The 13,321-nt window shown below is 55.0% G+C and overlaps 40 non-coding genes across 40 annotated transcripts; all 40 read right to left on the reverse strand.

The window, feature by feature from the left end:
* Nucleotides 1–208: 208 nt before the first annotated feature.
* Trnah-gug (transfer RNA histidin (anticodon GUG)) lies at nt 209–280 on the reverse strand. Its single transcript has one exon. It is a non-coding gene; the product is annotated as a tRNA-His (tRNA).
* Nucleotides 281–662: 382 nt separating this feature from the next.
* On the reverse strand, nt 663–734 carry Trnae-cuc (transfer RNA glutamic acid (anticodon CUC)). Its single transcript has one exon. It is a non-coding gene; the product is annotated as a tRNA-Glu (tRNA).
* A 274-nt stretch (nt 735–1,008) lies between these two features.
* On the reverse strand, nt 1,009–1,090 carry Trnal-cag (transfer RNA leucine (anticodon CAG)). The gene has a single exon. It is a non-coding gene; the product is annotated as a tRNA-Leu (tRNA).
* A 78-nt stretch (nt 1,091–1,168) lies between these two features.
* On the reverse strand, nt 1,169–1,250 carry Trnal-aag (transfer RNA leucine (anticodon AAG)). Its single transcript has one exon. It is a non-coding gene; the product is annotated as a tRNA-Leu (tRNA).
* Nucleotides 1,251–1,538: 288 nt separating this feature from the next.
* Trnah-gug (transfer RNA histidin (anticodon GUG)) lies at nt 1,539–1,610 on the reverse strand. The gene has a single exon. It is a non-coding gene; the product is annotated as a tRNA-His (tRNA).
* Nucleotides 1,611–1,992: 382 nt separating this feature from the next.
* On the reverse strand, nt 1,993–2,064 carry Trnae-cuc (transfer RNA glutamic acid (anticodon CUC)). The gene has a single exon. It is a non-coding gene; the product is annotated as a tRNA-Glu (tRNA).
* Nucleotides 2,065–2,338: 274 nt separating this feature from the next.
* Nucleotides 2,339–2,420, reverse strand: Trnal-cag (transfer RNA leucine (anticodon CAG)). The gene has a single exon. It is a non-coding gene; the product is annotated as a tRNA-Leu (tRNA).
* Nucleotides 2,421–2,499: 79 nt separating this feature from the next.
* Nucleotides 2,500–2,581, reverse strand: Trnal-aag (transfer RNA leucine (anticodon AAG)). Its single transcript has one exon. It is a non-coding gene; the product is annotated as a tRNA-Leu (tRNA).
* A 288-nt stretch (nt 2,582–2,869) lies between these two features.
* Nucleotides 2,870–2,941, reverse strand: Trnah-gug (transfer RNA histidin (anticodon GUG)). The gene has a single exon. It is a non-coding gene; the product is annotated as a tRNA-His (tRNA).
* A 382-nt stretch (nt 2,942–3,323) lies between these two features.
* Nucleotides 3,324–3,395, reverse strand: Trnae-cuc (transfer RNA glutamic acid (anticodon CUC)). Its single transcript has one exon. It is a non-coding gene; the product is annotated as a tRNA-Glu (tRNA).
* A 274-nt stretch (nt 3,396–3,669) lies between these two features.
* Trnal-cag (transfer RNA leucine (anticodon CAG)) lies at nt 3,670–3,751 on the reverse strand. The gene has a single exon. It is a non-coding gene; the product is annotated as a tRNA-Leu (tRNA).
* A 78-nt stretch (nt 3,752–3,829) lies between these two features.
* Nucleotides 3,830–3,911, reverse strand: Trnal-aag (transfer RNA leucine (anticodon AAG)). The gene has a single exon. It is a non-coding gene; the product is annotated as a tRNA-Leu (tRNA).
* Nucleotides 3,912–4,199: 288 nt separating this feature from the next.
* Nucleotides 4,200–4,271, reverse strand: Trnah-gug (transfer RNA histidin (anticodon GUG)). Its single transcript has one exon. It is a non-coding gene; the product is annotated as a tRNA-His (tRNA).
* Nucleotides 4,272–4,653: 382 nt separating this feature from the next.
* Nucleotides 4,654–4,725, reverse strand: Trnae-cuc (transfer RNA glutamic acid (anticodon CUC)). The gene has a single exon. It is a non-coding gene; the product is annotated as a tRNA-Glu (tRNA).
* A 274-nt stretch (nt 4,726–4,999) lies between these two features.
* Nucleotides 5,000–5,081, reverse strand: Trnal-cag (transfer RNA leucine (anticodon CAG)). Its single transcript has one exon. It is a non-coding gene; the product is annotated as a tRNA-Leu (tRNA).
* Nucleotides 5,082–5,160: 79 nt separating this feature from the next.
* Trnal-aag (transfer RNA leucine (anticodon AAG)) lies at nt 5,161–5,242 on the reverse strand. The gene has a single exon. It is a non-coding gene; the product is annotated as a tRNA-Leu (tRNA).
* Nucleotides 5,243–5,530: 288 nt separating this feature from the next.
* On the reverse strand, nt 5,531–5,602 carry Trnah-gug (transfer RNA histidin (anticodon GUG)). Its single transcript has one exon. It is a non-coding gene; the product is annotated as a tRNA-His (tRNA).
* A 382-nt stretch (nt 5,603–5,984) lies between these two features.
* Nucleotides 5,985–6,056, reverse strand: Trnae-cuc (transfer RNA glutamic acid (anticodon CUC)). Its single transcript has one exon. It is a non-coding gene; the product is annotated as a tRNA-Glu (tRNA).
* Nucleotides 6,057–6,330: 274 nt separating this feature from the next.
* Trnal-cag (transfer RNA leucine (anticodon CAG)) lies at nt 6,331–6,412 on the reverse strand. Its single transcript has one exon. It is a non-coding gene; the product is annotated as a tRNA-Leu (tRNA).
* A 78-nt stretch (nt 6,413–6,490) lies between these two features.
* On the reverse strand, nt 6,491–6,572 carry Trnal-aag (transfer RNA leucine (anticodon AAG)). Its single transcript has one exon. It is a non-coding gene; the product is annotated as a tRNA-Leu (tRNA).
* Nucleotides 6,573–6,860: 288 nt separating this feature from the next.
* On the reverse strand, nt 6,861–6,932 carry Trnah-gug (transfer RNA histidin (anticodon GUG)). The gene has a single exon. It is a non-coding gene; the product is annotated as a tRNA-His (tRNA).
* A 382-nt stretch (nt 6,933–7,314) lies between these two features.
* On the reverse strand, nt 7,315–7,386 carry Trnae-cuc (transfer RNA glutamic acid (anticodon CUC)). Its single transcript has one exon. It is a non-coding gene; the product is annotated as a tRNA-Glu (tRNA).
* A 274-nt stretch (nt 7,387–7,660) lies between these two features.
* Trnal-cag (transfer RNA leucine (anticodon CAG)) lies at nt 7,661–7,742 on the reverse strand. The gene has a single exon. It is a non-coding gene; the product is annotated as a tRNA-Leu (tRNA).
* A 78-nt stretch (nt 7,743–7,820) lies between these two features.
* Nucleotides 7,821–7,902, reverse strand: Trnal-aag (transfer RNA leucine (anticodon AAG)). The gene has a single exon. It is a non-coding gene; the product is annotated as a tRNA-Leu (tRNA).
* Nucleotides 7,903–8,190: 288 nt separating this feature from the next.
* Trnah-gug (transfer RNA histidin (anticodon GUG)) lies at nt 8,191–8,262 on the reverse strand. Its single transcript has one exon. It is a non-coding gene; the product is annotated as a tRNA-His (tRNA).
* A 382-nt stretch (nt 8,263–8,644) lies between these two features.
* Nucleotides 8,645–8,716, reverse strand: Trnae-cuc (transfer RNA glutamic acid (anticodon CUC)). Its single transcript has one exon. It is a non-coding gene; the product is annotated as a tRNA-Glu (tRNA).
* A 274-nt stretch (nt 8,717–8,990) lies between these two features.
* Nucleotides 8,991–9,072, reverse strand: Trnal-cag (transfer RNA leucine (anticodon CAG)). Its single transcript has one exon. It is a non-coding gene; the product is annotated as a tRNA-Leu (tRNA).
* A 78-nt stretch (nt 9,073–9,150) lies between these two features.
* Nucleotides 9,151–9,232, reverse strand: Trnal-aag (transfer RNA leucine (anticodon AAG)). The gene has a single exon. It is a non-coding gene; the product is annotated as a tRNA-Leu (tRNA).
* A 288-nt stretch (nt 9,233–9,520) lies between these two features.
* On the reverse strand, nt 9,521–9,592 carry Trnah-gug (transfer RNA histidin (anticodon GUG)). The gene has a single exon. It is a non-coding gene; the product is annotated as a tRNA-His (tRNA).
* Nucleotides 9,593–9,974: 382 nt separating this feature from the next.
* Nucleotides 9,975–10,046, reverse strand: Trnae-cuc (transfer RNA glutamic acid (anticodon CUC)). Its single transcript has one exon. It is a non-coding gene; the product is annotated as a tRNA-Glu (tRNA).
* A 274-nt stretch (nt 10,047–10,320) lies between these two features.
* On the reverse strand, nt 10,321–10,402 carry Trnal-cag (transfer RNA leucine (anticodon CAG)). The gene has a single exon. It is a non-coding gene; the product is annotated as a tRNA-Leu (tRNA).
* A 78-nt stretch (nt 10,403–10,480) lies between these two features.
* On the reverse strand, nt 10,481–10,562 carry Trnal-aag (transfer RNA leucine (anticodon AAG)). Its single transcript has one exon. It is a non-coding gene; the product is annotated as a tRNA-Leu (tRNA).
* A 288-nt stretch (nt 10,563–10,850) lies between these two features.
* Nucleotides 10,851–10,922, reverse strand: Trnah-gug (transfer RNA histidin (anticodon GUG)). The gene has a single exon. It is a non-coding gene; the product is annotated as a tRNA-His (tRNA).
* A 382-nt stretch (nt 10,923–11,304) lies between these two features.
* On the reverse strand, nt 11,305–11,376 carry Trnae-cuc (transfer RNA glutamic acid (anticodon CUC)). Its single transcript has one exon. It is a non-coding gene; the product is annotated as a tRNA-Glu (tRNA).
* A 274-nt stretch (nt 11,377–11,650) lies between these two features.
* Trnal-cag (transfer RNA leucine (anticodon CAG)) lies at nt 11,651–11,732 on the reverse strand. Its single transcript has one exon. It is a non-coding gene; the product is annotated as a tRNA-Leu (tRNA).
* A 78-nt stretch (nt 11,733–11,810) lies between these two features.
* Nucleotides 11,811–11,892, reverse strand: Trnal-aag (transfer RNA leucine (anticodon AAG)). Its single transcript has one exon. It is a non-coding gene; the product is annotated as a tRNA-Leu (tRNA).
* Nucleotides 11,893–12,180: 288 nt separating this feature from the next.
* Trnah-gug (transfer RNA histidin (anticodon GUG)) lies at nt 12,181–12,252 on the reverse strand. Its single transcript has one exon. It is a non-coding gene; the product is annotated as a tRNA-His (tRNA).
* Nucleotides 12,253–12,634: 382 nt separating this feature from the next.
* Nucleotides 12,635–12,706, reverse strand: Trnae-cuc (transfer RNA glutamic acid (anticodon CUC)). The gene has a single exon. It is a non-coding gene; the product is annotated as a tRNA-Glu (tRNA).
* Nucleotides 12,707–12,980: 274 nt separating this feature from the next.
* Trnal-cag (transfer RNA leucine (anticodon CAG)) lies at nt 12,981–13,062 on the reverse strand. Its single transcript has one exon. It is a non-coding gene; the product is annotated as a tRNA-Leu (tRNA).
* Nucleotides 13,063–13,140: 78 nt separating this feature from the next.
* Nucleotides 13,141–13,222, reverse strand: Trnal-aag (transfer RNA leucine (anticodon AAG)). The gene has a single exon. It is a non-coding gene; the product is annotated as a tRNA-Leu (tRNA).
* Nucleotides 13,223–13,321: the final 99 nt, after the last annotated feature.

A 13,321-nucleotide genomic window follows, 5' to 3' on the forward strand; every position in this document is an offset into this window, starting at 1 on the left:
CACCTCAAACAAATGCCTTCTTCGAATAGAGATTCACTACACAGGCAGCTGCCCGCGTTCTGGTGCGGCGGCATTACGTGTTGATAATGAATTGGTAGTGCCACCTGCAGCCTGCGGAACATGAGTGAAAAATCAAGAGGGCACCGTGTTTTCAAACACTGAGTCACAATCGTCACTGCAGCGACAGCAAGGCAAAAAGTTTAAAAATTGCCGTGACCAGGATTCGAACCTGGGTTATTGCGGCCACAACGCAATGTCCTAACCACTAGACGATCACGGCCACGGAAGCACCGCCGACAGCAGTTCTCGCGACTGCAAGTGGCGATGAACAGCAAAGCTCGGCCCACACACCACTGCGTCTCCCCACAGCTGTGTCAGACGCGATCTCCATTATATGTACACTGGCAAACGAACGTGTCTGCGCTGTTAGGACACCAAGCAGTGTGGTTAGCTGCATTCAACCCCCGTGGCAATGTCTTGCAGTCCTCCAAGTCTGTTGACCACAGGTATGTGCGTCGATAAGAGGTGGACAGATGTCGCATCGCTCTCGCCGTCACTTGTCACGCCGAATCGTACTTAACGTAGTTTTCTGCAAGCGTCAGCGGAGCGTCAGTCGAGCTAAGTCGGGCCAAGTCGCATAAGAGGAGCAACAAAATGCGCATTTCCGGTACCGGGAATCGAACCCGGGCCTCCTGGGTGAGAGCCAGGTATCCTAGCCACTAGACCACACCGGACAACGGCACAAGGGCTCCTCCAGCGAACACAGCAAGCTGTACGCACGCTACTTAACGACAACTGTAAACATAGACGCTCCCACTTTGTACAACGGCATGCTCGGGACACGTTTCGTGGAGACGAACGCCAGCCATCATGACACCAAACTGCGCCTGTGAATCATGTCGTTGCACCGCGCACTGTGCTGCGACAATTTAAGAAAGAGACGCTCACGGCTTGCTGCGCTGTTTCGTCGCGGGTAGTCAGTGCTCCGGCTTTCGAGACAGAAAACATTGGCAGCGGTGGGATTCGAACCCACGCCTCCGAGGAGACTGGTGCCTGAAACCAGCGCCTTAGACCGCTCGGCCACGCTACCGACGCCGCACGGCGGTCAGAGGAGCTGCGTTCTACCCCACGAGAAAACACCGCAATGGCACAAAAAACGAGAAAAAATTGGCAGCGGTGGGATTCGAACCCACGCCTCCGAAGAGACTGGTGCCTTAAACCAGCGCCTTAGACCGCTCGGCCACGCTACCTGTGCCAGTGTTCTTCGCTTTTGTAGAAACAGTCCACGACACAGCTTCCTGTTCTGCTGCGACTGGCTGCTCATCCATTGCACCTCAAACAAATGCCTTCTTCGAATAGAGATTCACTACACAGGCAGCTGCCCGCGTTCTGGTGCGGCGGCATTACGTGTTGATAATGAATTGGTAGTGCCACCTGCAGCCTGCGGAACATGAGTGAAAAATCAAGAGGGCACCGTGTTTTCAAACACTGAGTCACAATCGTCACTGCAGCGACAGCAAGGCAAAAAGTTTAAAAATTGCCGTGACCAGGATTCGAACCTGGGTTATTGCGGCCACAACGCAATGTCCTAACCACTAGACGATCACGGCCACGGAAGCACCGCCGACAGCAGTTCTCGCGACTGCAAGTGGCGATGAACAGCAAAGCTCGGCCCACACACCACTGCGTCTCCCCACAGCTGTGTCAGACGCGATCTCCATTATATGTACACTGGCAAACAAACGTGTCTGCGCTGTTAGGACACCAAGCAGTGTGGTTAGCTGCATTCAACCCCCGTGGCAATGTCTTGCAGTCCTCCAAGTCTGTTGACCACAGGTATGTGCGTCGATAAGAGGTGGACAGATGTCGCATCGCTCTCGCCGTCACTTGTCACGCCGAATCGTACTTAACGTAGTTTTCTGCAAGCGTCAGCGGAGCGTCAGTCGAGCTAAGTCGGGCCAAGTCGCATAAGAGGAGCAACAAAATGCGCATTTCCGGTACCGGGAATCGAACCCGGGCCTCCTGGGTGAGAGCCAGGTATCCTAGCCACTAGACCACACCGGACAACGGCACAAGGGCTCCTCCAGCGAACACAGCAAGCTGTACGCACGCTACTTAACGACAACTGTAAACATAGACGCTCCCACTTTGTACAACGGCATGCTCGGGACACGTTTCGTGGAGACGAACGCCAGCCATCATGACACCAAACTGCGCCTGTGAATCATGTCGTTGCACCGCGCACTGTGCTGCGACAATTTAAGAAAGAGACGCTCACGGCTTGCTGCGCTGTTTCGTCGCGGGTAGTCAGTGCTCCGGCTTTCGAGACAGAAAACATTGGCAGAGGTGGGATTCGAACCCACGCCTCCGAGGAGACTGGTGCCTGAAACCAGCGCCTTAGACCGCTCGGCCACGCTACCGACGCCGCACGGCGGTCAGAGGAGCTGCGTTCTACCCCACGAGAAAACACCGCAATGGCACAAAAAAACGAGAAAAAATTGGCAGCGGTGGGATTCGAACCCACGCCTCCGAAGAGACTGGTGCCTTAAACCAGCGCCTTAGACCGCTCGGCCACGCTACCTGTGCCAGTGTTCTTCGCTTTTGTAGAAACAGTCCACGACACAGCTTCCTGTTCTGCTGCGACTGGCTGCTCATCCATTGCACCTCAAACAAATGCCTTCTTCGAATAGAGATTCACTACACAGGCAGCTGCCCGCGTTCTGGTGCGGCGGCATTACGTGTTGATAATGAATTGGTAGTGCCACCTGCAGCCTGCGGAACATGAGTGAAAAATCAAGAGGGCACCGTGTTTTCAAACACTGAGTCACAATCGTCACTGCAGCGACAGCAAGGCAAAAAGTTTAAAAATTGCCGTGACCAGGATTCGAACCTGGGTTATTGCGGCCACAACGCAATGTCCTAACCACTAGACGATCACGGCCACGGAAGCACCGCCGACAGCAGTTCTCGCGACTGCAAGTGGCGATGAACAGCAAAGCTCGGCCCACACACCACTGCGTCTCCCCACAGCTGTGTCAGACGCGATCTCCATTATATGTACACTGGCAAACGAACGTGTCTGCGCTGTTAGGACACCAAGCAGTGTGGTTAGCTGCATTCAACCCCCGTGGCAATGTCTTGCAGTCCTCCAAGTCTGTTGACCACAGGTATGTGCGTCGATAAGAGGTGGACAGATGTCGCATCGCTCTCGCCGTCACTTGTCACGCCGAATCGTACTTAACGTAGTTTTCTGCAAGCGTCAGCGGAGCGTCAGTCGAGCTAAGTCGGGCCAAGTCGCATAAGAGGAGCAACAAAATGCGCATTTCCGGTACCGGGAATCGAACCCGGGCCTCCTGGGTGAGAGCCAGGTATCCTAGCCACTAGACCACACCGGACAACGGCACAAGGGCTCCTCCAGCGAACACAGCAAGCTGTACGCACGCTACTTAACGACAACTGTAAACATAGACGCTCCCACTTTGTACAACGGCATGCTCGGGACACGTTTCGTGGAGACGAACGCCAGCCATCATGACACCAAACTGCGCCTGTGAATCATGTCGTTGCACCGCGCACTGTGCTGCGACAATTTAAGAAAGAGACGCTCACGGCTTGCTGCGCTGTTTCGTCGCGGGTAGTCAGTGCTCCGGCTTTCGAGACAGAAAACATTGGCAGCGGTGGGATTCGAACCCACGCCTCCGAGGAGACTGGTGCCTGAAACCAGCGCCTTAGACCGCTCGGCCACGCTACCGACGCCGCACGGCGGTCAGAGGAGCTGCGTTCTACCCCACGAGAAAACACCGCAATGGCACAAAAAACGAGAAAAAATTGGCAGCGGTGGGATTCGAACCCACGCCTCCGAAGAGACTGGTGCCTTAAACCAGCGCCTTAGACCGCTCGGCCACGCTACCTGTGCCAGTGTTCTTCGCTTTTGTAGAAACAGTCCACGACACAGCTTCCTGTTCTGCTGCGACTGGCTGCTCATCCATTGCACCTCAAACAAATGCCTTCTTCGAATAGAGATTCACTACACAGGCAGCTGCCCGCGTTCTGGTGCGGCGGCATTACGTGTTGATAATGAATTGGTAGTGCCACCTGCAGCCTGCGGAACATGAGTGAAAAATCAAGAGGGCACCGTGTTTTCAAACACTGAGTCACAATCGTCACTGCAGCGACAGCAAGGCAAAAAGTTTAAAAATTGCCGTGACCAGGATTCGAACCTGGGTTATTGCGGCCACAACGCAATGTCCTAACCACTAGACGATCACGGCCACGGAAGCACCGCCGACAGCAGTTCTCGCGACTGCAAGTGGCGATGAACAGCAAAGCTCGGCCCACACACCACTGCGTCTCCCCACAGCTGTGTCAGACGCGATCTCCATTATATGTACACTGGCAAACAAACGTGTCTGCGCTGTTAGGACACCAAGCAGTGTGGTTAGCTGCATTCAACCCCCGTGGCAATGTCTTGCAGTCCTCCAAGTCTGTTGACCACAGGTATGTGCGTCGATAAGAGGTGGACAGATGTCGCATCGCTCTCGCCGTCACTTGTCACGCCGAATCGTACTTAACGTAGTTTTCTGCAAGCGTCAGCGGAGCGTCAGTCGAGCTAAGTCGGGCCAAGTCGCATAAGAGGAGCAACAAAATGCGCATTTCCGGTACCGGGAATCGAACCCGGGCCTCCTGGGTGAGAGCCAGGTATCCTAGCCACTAGACCACACCGGACAACGGCACAAGGGCTCCTCCAGCGAACACAGCAAGCTGTACGCACGCTACTTAACGACAACTGTAAACATAGACGCTCCCACTTTGTACAACGGCATGCTCGGGACACGTTTCGTGGAGACGAACGCCAGCCATCATGACACCAAACTGCGCCTGTGAATCATGTCGTTGCACCGCGCACTGTGCTGCGACAATTTAAGAAAGAGACGCTCACGGCTTGCTGCGCTGTTTCGTCGCGGGTAGTCAGTGCTCCGGCTTTCGAGACAGAAAACATTGGCAGAGGTGGGATTCGAACCCACGCCTCCGAGGAGACTGGTGCCTGAAACCAGCGCCTTAGACCGCTCGGCCACGCTACCGACGCCGCACGGCGGTCAGAGGAGCTGCGTTCTACCCCACGAGAAAACACCGCAATGGCACAAAAAAACGAGAAAAAATTGGCAGCGGTGGGATTCGAACCCACGCCTCCGAAGAGACTGGTGCCTTAAACCAGCGCCTTAGACCGCTCGGCCACGCTACCTGTGCCAGTGTTCTTCGCTTTTGTAGAAACAGTCCACGACACAGCTTCCTGTTCTGCTGCGACTGGCTGCTCATCCATTGCACCTCAAACAAATGCCTTCTTCGAATAGAGATTCACTACACAGGCAGCTGCCCGCGTTCTGGTGCGGCGGCATTACGTGTTGATAATGAATTGGTAGTGCCACCTGCAGCCTGCGGAACATGAGTGAAAAATCAAGAGGGCACCGTGTTTTCAAACACTGAGTCACAATCGTCACTGCAGCGACAGCAAGGCAAAAAGTTTAAAAATTGCCGTGACCAGGATTCGAACCTGGGTTATTGCGGCCACAACGCAATGTCCTAACCACTAGACGATCACGGCCACGGAAGCACCGCCGACAGCAGTTCTCGCGACTGCAAGTGGCGATGAACAGCAAAGCTCGGCCCACACACCACTGCGTCTCCCCACAGCTGTGTCAGACGCGATCTCCATTATATGTACACTGGCAAACGAACGTGTCTGCGCTGTTAGGACACCAAGCAGTGTGGTTAGCTGCATTCAACCCCCGTGGCAATGTCTTGCAGTCCTCCAAGTCTGTTGACCACAGGTATGTGCGTCGATAAGAGGTGGACAGATGTCGCATCGCTCTCGCCGTCACTTGTCACGCCGAATCGTACTTAACGTAGTTTTCTGCAAGCGTCAGCGGAGCGTCAGTCGAGCTAAGTCGGGCCAAGTCGCATAAGAGGAGCAACAAAATGCGCATTTCCGGTACCGGGAATCGAACCCGGGCCTCCTGGGTGAGAGCCAGGTATCCTAGCCACTAGACCACACCGGACAACGGCACAAGGGCTCCTCCAGCGAACACAGCAAGCTGTACGCACGCTACTTAACGACAACTGTAAACATAGACGCTCCCACTTTGTACAACGGCATGCTCGGGACACGTTTCGTGGAGACGAACGCCAGCCATCATGACACCAAACTGCGCCTGTGAATCATGTCGTTGCACCGCGCACTGTGCTGCGACAATTTAAGAAAGAGACGCTCACGGCTTGCTGCGCTGTTTCGTCGCGGGTAGTCAGTGCTCCGGCTTTCGAGACAGAAAACATTGGCAGCGGTGGGATTCGAACCCACGCCTCCGAGGAGACTGGTGCCTGAAACCAGCGCCTTAGACCGCTCGGCCACGCTACCGACGCCGCACGGCGGTCAGAGGAGCTGCGTTCTACCCCACGAGAAAACACCGCAATGGCACAAAAAACGAGAAAAAATTGGCAGCGGTGGGATTCGAACCCACGCCTCCGAAGAGACTGGTGCCTTAAACCAGCGCCTTAGACCGCTCGGCCACGCTACCTGTGCCAGTGTTCTTCGCTTTTGTAGAAACAGTCCACGACACAGCTTCCTGTTCTGCTGCGACTGGCTGCTCATCCATTGCACCTCAAACAAATGCCTTCTTCGAATAGAGATTCACTACACAGGCAGCTGCCCGCGTTCTGGTGCGGCGGCATTACGTGTTGATAATGAATTGGTAGTGCCACCTGCAGCCTGCGGAACATGAGTGAAAAATCAAGAGGGCACCGTGTTTTCAAACACTGAGTCACAATCGTCACTGCAGCGACAGCAAGGCAAAAAGTTTAAAAATTGCCGTGACCAGGATTCGAACCTGGGTTATTGCGGCCACAACGCAATGTCCTAACCACTAGACGATCACGGCCACGGAAGCACCGCCGACAGCAGTTCTCGCGACTGCAAGTGGCGATGAACAGCAAAGCTCGGCCCACACACCACTGCGTCTCCCCACAGCTGTGTCAGACGCGATCTCCATTATATGTACACTGGCAAACGAACGTGTCTGCGCTGTTAGGACACCAAGCAGTGTGGTTAGCTGCATTCAACCCCCGTGGCAATGTCTTGCAGTCCTCCAAGTCTGTTGACCACAGGTATGTGCGTCGATAAGAGGTGGACAGATGTCGCATCGCTCTCGCCGTCACTTGTCACGCCGAATCGTACTTAACGTAGTTTTCTGCAAGCGTCAGCGGAGCGTCAGTCGAGCTAAGTCGGGCCAAGTCGCATAAGAGGAGCAACAAAATGCGCATTTCCGGTACCGGGAATCGAACCCGGGCCTCCTGGGTGAGAGCCAGGTATCCTAGCCACTAGACCACACCGGACAACGGCACAAGGGCTCCTCCAGCGAACACAGCAAGCTGTACGCACGCTACTTAACGACAACTGTAAACATAGACGCTCCCACTTTGTACAACGGCATGCTCGGGACACGTTTCGTGGAGACGAACGCCAGCCATCATGACACCAAACTGCGCCTGTGAATCATGTCGTTGCACCGCGCACTGTGCTGCGACAATTTAAGAAAGAGACGCTCACGGCTTGCTGCGCTGTTTCGTCGCGGGTAGTCAGTGCTCCGGCTTTCGAGACAGAAAACATTGGCAGCGGTGGGATTCGAACCCACGCCTCCGAGGAGACTGGTGCCTGAAACCAGCGCCTTAGACCGCTCGGCCACGCTACCGACGCCGCACGGCGGTCAGAGGAGCTGCGTTCTACCCCACGAGAAAACACCGCAATGGCACAAAAAACGAGAAAAAATTGGCAGCGGTGGGATTCGAACCCACGCCTCCGAAGAGACTGGTGCCTTAAACCAGCGCCTTAGACCGCTCGGCCACGCTACCTGTGCCAGTGTTCTTCGCTTTTGTAGAAACAGTCCACGACACAGCTTCCTGTTCTGCTGCGACTGGCTGCTCATCCATTGCACCTCAAACAAATGCCTTCTTCGAATAGAGATTCACTACACAGGCAGCTGCCCGCGTTCTGGTGCGGCGGCATTACGTGTTGATAATGAATTGGTAGTGCCACCTGCAGCCTGCGGAACATGAGTGAAAAATCAAGAGGGCACCGTGTTTTCAAACACTGAGTCACAATCGTCACTGCAGCGACAGCAAGGCAAAAAGTTTAAAAATTGCCGTGACCAGGATTCGAACCTGGGTTATTGCGGCCACAACGCAATGTCCTAACCACTAGACGATCACGGCCACGGAAGCACCGCCGACAGCAGTTCTCGCGACTGCAAGTGGCGATGAACAGCAAAGCTCGGCCCACACACCACTGCGTCTCCCCACAGCTGTGTCAGACGCGATCTCCATTATATGTACACTGGCAAACGAACGTGTCTGCGCTGTTAGGACACCAAGCAGTGTGGTTAGCTGCATTCAACCCCCGTGGCAATGTCTTGCAGTCCTCCAAGTCTGTTGACCACAGGTATGTGCGTCGATAAGAGGTGGACAGATGTCGCATCGCTCTCGCCGTCACTTGTCACGCCGAATCGTACTTAACGTAGTTTTCTGCAAGCGTCAGCGGAGCGTCAGTCGAGCTAAGTCGGGCCAAGTCGCATAAGAGGAGCAACAAAATGCGCATTTCCGGTACCGGGAATCGAACCCGGGCCTCCTGGGTGAGAGCCAGGTATCCTAGCCACTAGACCACACCGGACAACGGCACAAGGGCTCCTCCAGCGAACACAGCAAGCTGTACGCACGCTACTTAACGACAACTGTAAACATAGACGCTCCCACTTTGTACAACGGCATGCTCGGGACACGTTTCGTGGAGACGAACGCCAGCCATCATGACACCAAACTGCGCCTGTGAATCATGTCGTTGCACCGCGCACTGTGCTGCGACAATTTAAGAAAGAGACGCTCACGGCTTGCTGCGCTGTTTCGTCGCGGGTAGTCAGTGCTCCGGCTTTCGAGACAGAAAACATTGGCAGCGGTGGGATTCGAACCCACGCCTCCGAGGAGACTGGTGCCTGAAACCAGCGCCTTAGACCGCTCGGCCACGCTACCGACGCCGCACGGCGGTCAGAGGAGCTGCGTTCTACCCCACGAGAAAACACCGCAATGGCACAAAAAACGAGAAAAAATTGGCAGCGGTGGGATTCGAACCCACGCCTCCGAAGAGACTGGTGCCTTAAACCAGCGCCTTAGACCGCTCGGCCACGCTACCTGTGCCAGTGTTCTTCGCTTTTGTAGAAACAGTCCACGACACAGCTTCCTGTTCTGCTGCGACTGGCTGCTCATCCATTGCACCTCAAACAAATGCCTTCTTCGAATAGAGATTCACTACACAGGCAGCTGCCCGCGTTCTGGTGCGGCGGCATTACGTGTTGATAATGAATTGGTAGTGCCACCTGCAGCCTGCGGAACATGAGTGAAAAATCAAGAGGGCACCGTGTTTTCAAACACTGAGTCACAATCGTCACTGCAGCGACAGCAAGGCAAAAAGTTTAAAAATTGCCGTGACCAGGATTCGAACCTGGGTTATTGCGGCCACAACGCAATGTCCTAACCACTAGACGATCACGGCCACGGAAGCACCGCCGACAGCAGTTCTCGCGACTGCAAGTGGCGATGAACAGCAAAGCTCGGCCCACACACCACTGCGTCTCCCCACAGCTGTGTCAGACGCGATCTCCATTATATGTACACTGGCAAACGAACGTGTCTGCGCTGTTAGGACACCAAGCAGTGTGGTTAGCTGCATTCAACCCCCGTGGCAATGTCTTGCAGTCCTCCAAGTCTGTTGACCACAGGTATGTGCGTCGATAAGAGGTGGACAGATGTCGCATCGCTCTCGCCGTCACTTGTCACGCCGAATCGTACTTAACGTAGTTTTCTGCAAGCGTCAGCGGAGCGTCAGTCGAGCTAAGTCGGGCCAAGTCGCATAAGAGGAGCAACAAAATGCGCATTTCCGGTACCGGGAATCGAACCCGGGCCTCCTGGGTGAGAGCCAGGTATCCTAGCCACTAGACCACACCGGACAACGGCACAAGGGCTCCTCCAGCGAACACAGCAAGCTGTACGCACGCTACTTAACGACAACTGTAAACATAGACGCTCCCACTTTGTACAACGGCATGCTCGGGACACGTTTCGTGGAGACGAACGCCAGCCATCATGACACCAAACTGCGCCTGTGAATCATGTCGTTGCACCGCGCACTGTGCTGCGACAATTTAAGAAAGAGACGCTCACGGCTTGCTGCGCTGTTTCGTCGCGGGTAGTCAGTGCTCCGGCTTTCGAGACAGAAAACATTGGCAGAGGTGGGATTCGAACCCACGCCTCCGAGGAGACTGGTGCCTGAAACCAGCGCCTTAGACCGCTCGGCCACGCTACCGACGCCGCACGGCGGTCAGAGGAGCTGCGTTCTACCCCACGAGAAAACACCGCAATGGCACAAAAAACGAGAAAAAATTGGCAGCGGTGGGATTCGAACCCACGCCTCCGAAGAGACTGGTGCCTTAAACCAGCGCCTTAGACCGCTCGGCCACGCTACCTGTGCCAGTGTTCTTCGCTTTTGTAGAAACAGTCCACGACACAGCTTCCTGTTCTGCTGCGACTGGCTGCTCATCCATTGCACCTCAAACAAATGCCTTCTTCGAATAGAGATTCACTACACAGGCAGCTGCCCGCGTTCTGGTGCGGCGGCATTACGTGTTGATAATGAATTGGTAGTGCCACCTGCAGCCTGCGGAACATGAGTGAAAAATCAAGAGGGCACCGTGTTTTCAAACACTGAGTCACAATCGTCACTGCAGCGACAGCAAGGCAAAAAGTTTAAAAATTGCCGTGACCAGGATTCGAACCTGGGTTATTGCGGCCACAACGCAATGTCCTAACCACTAGACGATCACGGCCACGGAAGCACCGCCGACAGCAGTTCTCGCGACTGCAAGTGGCGATGAACAGCAAAGCTCGGCCCACACACCACTGCGTCTCCCCACAGCTGTGTCAGACGCGATCTCCATTATATGTACACTGGCAAACGAACGTGTCTGCGCTGTTAGGACACCAAGCAGTGTGGTTAGCTGCATTCAACCCCCGTGGCAATGTCTTGCAGTCCTCCAAGTCTGTTGACCACAGGTATGTGCGTCGATAAGAGGTGGACAGATGTCGCATCGCTCTCGCCGTCACTTGTCACGCCGAATCGTACTTAACGTAGTTTTCTGCAAGCGTCAGCGGAGCGTCAGTCGAGCTAAGTCGGGCCAAGTCGCATAAGAGGAGCAACAAAATGCGCATTTCCGGTACCGGGAATCGAACCCGGGCCTCCTGGGTGAGAGCCAGGTATCCTAGCCACTAGACCACACCGGACAACGGCACAAGGGCTCCTCCAGCGAACACAGCAAGCTGTACGCACGCTACTTAACGACAACTGTAAACATAGACGCTCCCACTTTGTACAACGGCATGCTCGGGACACGTTTCGTGGAGACGAACGCCAGCCATCATGACACCAAACTGCGCCTGTGAATCATGTCGTTGCACCGCGCACTGTGCTGCGACAATTTAAGAAAGAGACGCTCACGGCTTGCTGCGCTGTTTCGTCGCGGGTAGTCAGTGCTCCGGCTTTCGAGACAGAAAACATTGGCAGAGGTGGGATTCGAACCCACGCCTCCGAGGAGACTGGTGCCTGAAACCAGCGCCTTAGACCGCTCGGCCACGCTACCGACGCCGCACGGCGGTCAGAGGAGCTGCGTTCTACCCCACGAGAAAACACCGCAATGGCACAAAAAACGAGAAAAAATTGGCAGCGGTGGGATTCGAACCCACGCCTCCGAAGAGACTGGTGCCTTAAACCAGCGCCTTAGACCGCTCGGCCACGCTACCTGTGCCAGTGTTCTTCGCTTTTGTAGAAACAGTCCACGACACAGCTTCCTGTTCTGCTGCGACTGGCTGCTCATCCATTGCACCTCAAACAAATGCCTTCTTCGAATAGAGATTCACTACACAGGCAGCTGCCCGCGTTCTGGTGCGGCGGCATTACGTGTTGATAATGAATTGGTAGTGCCACCTGCAGCCTGCGGAACATGAGTGAAAAATCAAGAGGGCACCGTGTTTTCAAACACTGAGTCACAATCGTCACTGCAGCGACAGCAAGGCAAAAAGTTTAAAAATTGCCGTGACCAGGATTCGAACCTGGGTTATTGCGGCCACAACGCAATGTCCTAACCACTAGACGATCACGGCCACGGAAGCACCGCCGACAGCAGTTCTCGCGACTGCAAGTGGCGATGAACAGCAAAGCTCGGCCCACACACCACTGCGTCTCCCCACAGCTGTGTCAGACGCGATCTCCATTATATGTACACTGGCAAACGAACGTGTCTGCGCTGTTAGGACACCAAGCAGTGTGGTTAGCTGCATTCAACCCCCGTGGCAATGTCTTGCAGTCCTCCAAGTCTGTTGACCACAGGTATGTGCGTCGATAAGAGGTGGACAGATGTCGCATCGCTCTCGCCGTCACTTGTCACGCCGAATCGTACTTAACGTAGTTTTCTGCAAGCGTCAGCGGAGCGTCAGTCGAGCTAAGTCGGGCCAAGTCGCATAAGAGGAGCAACAAAATGCGCATTTCCGGTACCGGGAATCGAACCCGGGCCTCCTGGGTGAGAGCCAGGTATCCTAGCCACTAGACCACACCGGACAACGGCACAAGGGCTCCTCCAGCGAACACAGCAAGCTGTACGCACGCTACTTAACGACAACTGTAAACATAGACGCTCCCACTTTGTACAACGGCATGCTCGGGACACGTTTCGTGGAGACGAACGCCAGCCATCATGACACCAAACTGCGCCTGTGAATCATGTCGTTGCACCGCGCACTGTGCTGCGACAATTTAAGAAAGAGACGCTCACGGCTTGCTGCGCTGTTTCGTCGCGGGTAGTCAGTGCTCCGGCTTTCGAGACAGAAAACATTGGCAGCGGTGGGATTCGAACCCACGCCTCCGAGGAGACTGGTGCCTGAAACCAGCGCCTTAGACCGCTCGGCCACGCTACCGACGCCGCACGGCGGTCAGAGGAGCTGCGTTCTACCCCACGAGAAAACACCGCAATGGCACAAAAAACGAGAAAAAATTGGCAGCGGTGGGATTCGAACCCACGCCTCCGAAGAGACTGGTGCCTTAAACCAGCGCCTTAGACCGCTCGGCCACGCTACCTGTGCCAGTGTTCTTCGCTTTTGTAGAAACAGTCCACGACACAGCTTCCTGTTCTGCTGCGACTGGCTGCTCATCCATTGCACCTCAAACAAATGCCTT

The sequence above is a fragment of the Schistocerca cancellata genome, unplaced genomic scaffold, assembly GCF_023864275.1.
Source record: "Schistocerca cancellata isolate TAMUIC-IGC-003103 unplaced genomic scaffold, iqSchCanc2.1 HiC_scaffold_105, whole genome shotgun sequence".
NCBI classification, from domain to species: domain Eukaryota; kingdom Metazoa; phylum Arthropoda; class Insecta; order Orthoptera; family Acrididae; genus Schistocerca; species Schistocerca cancellata.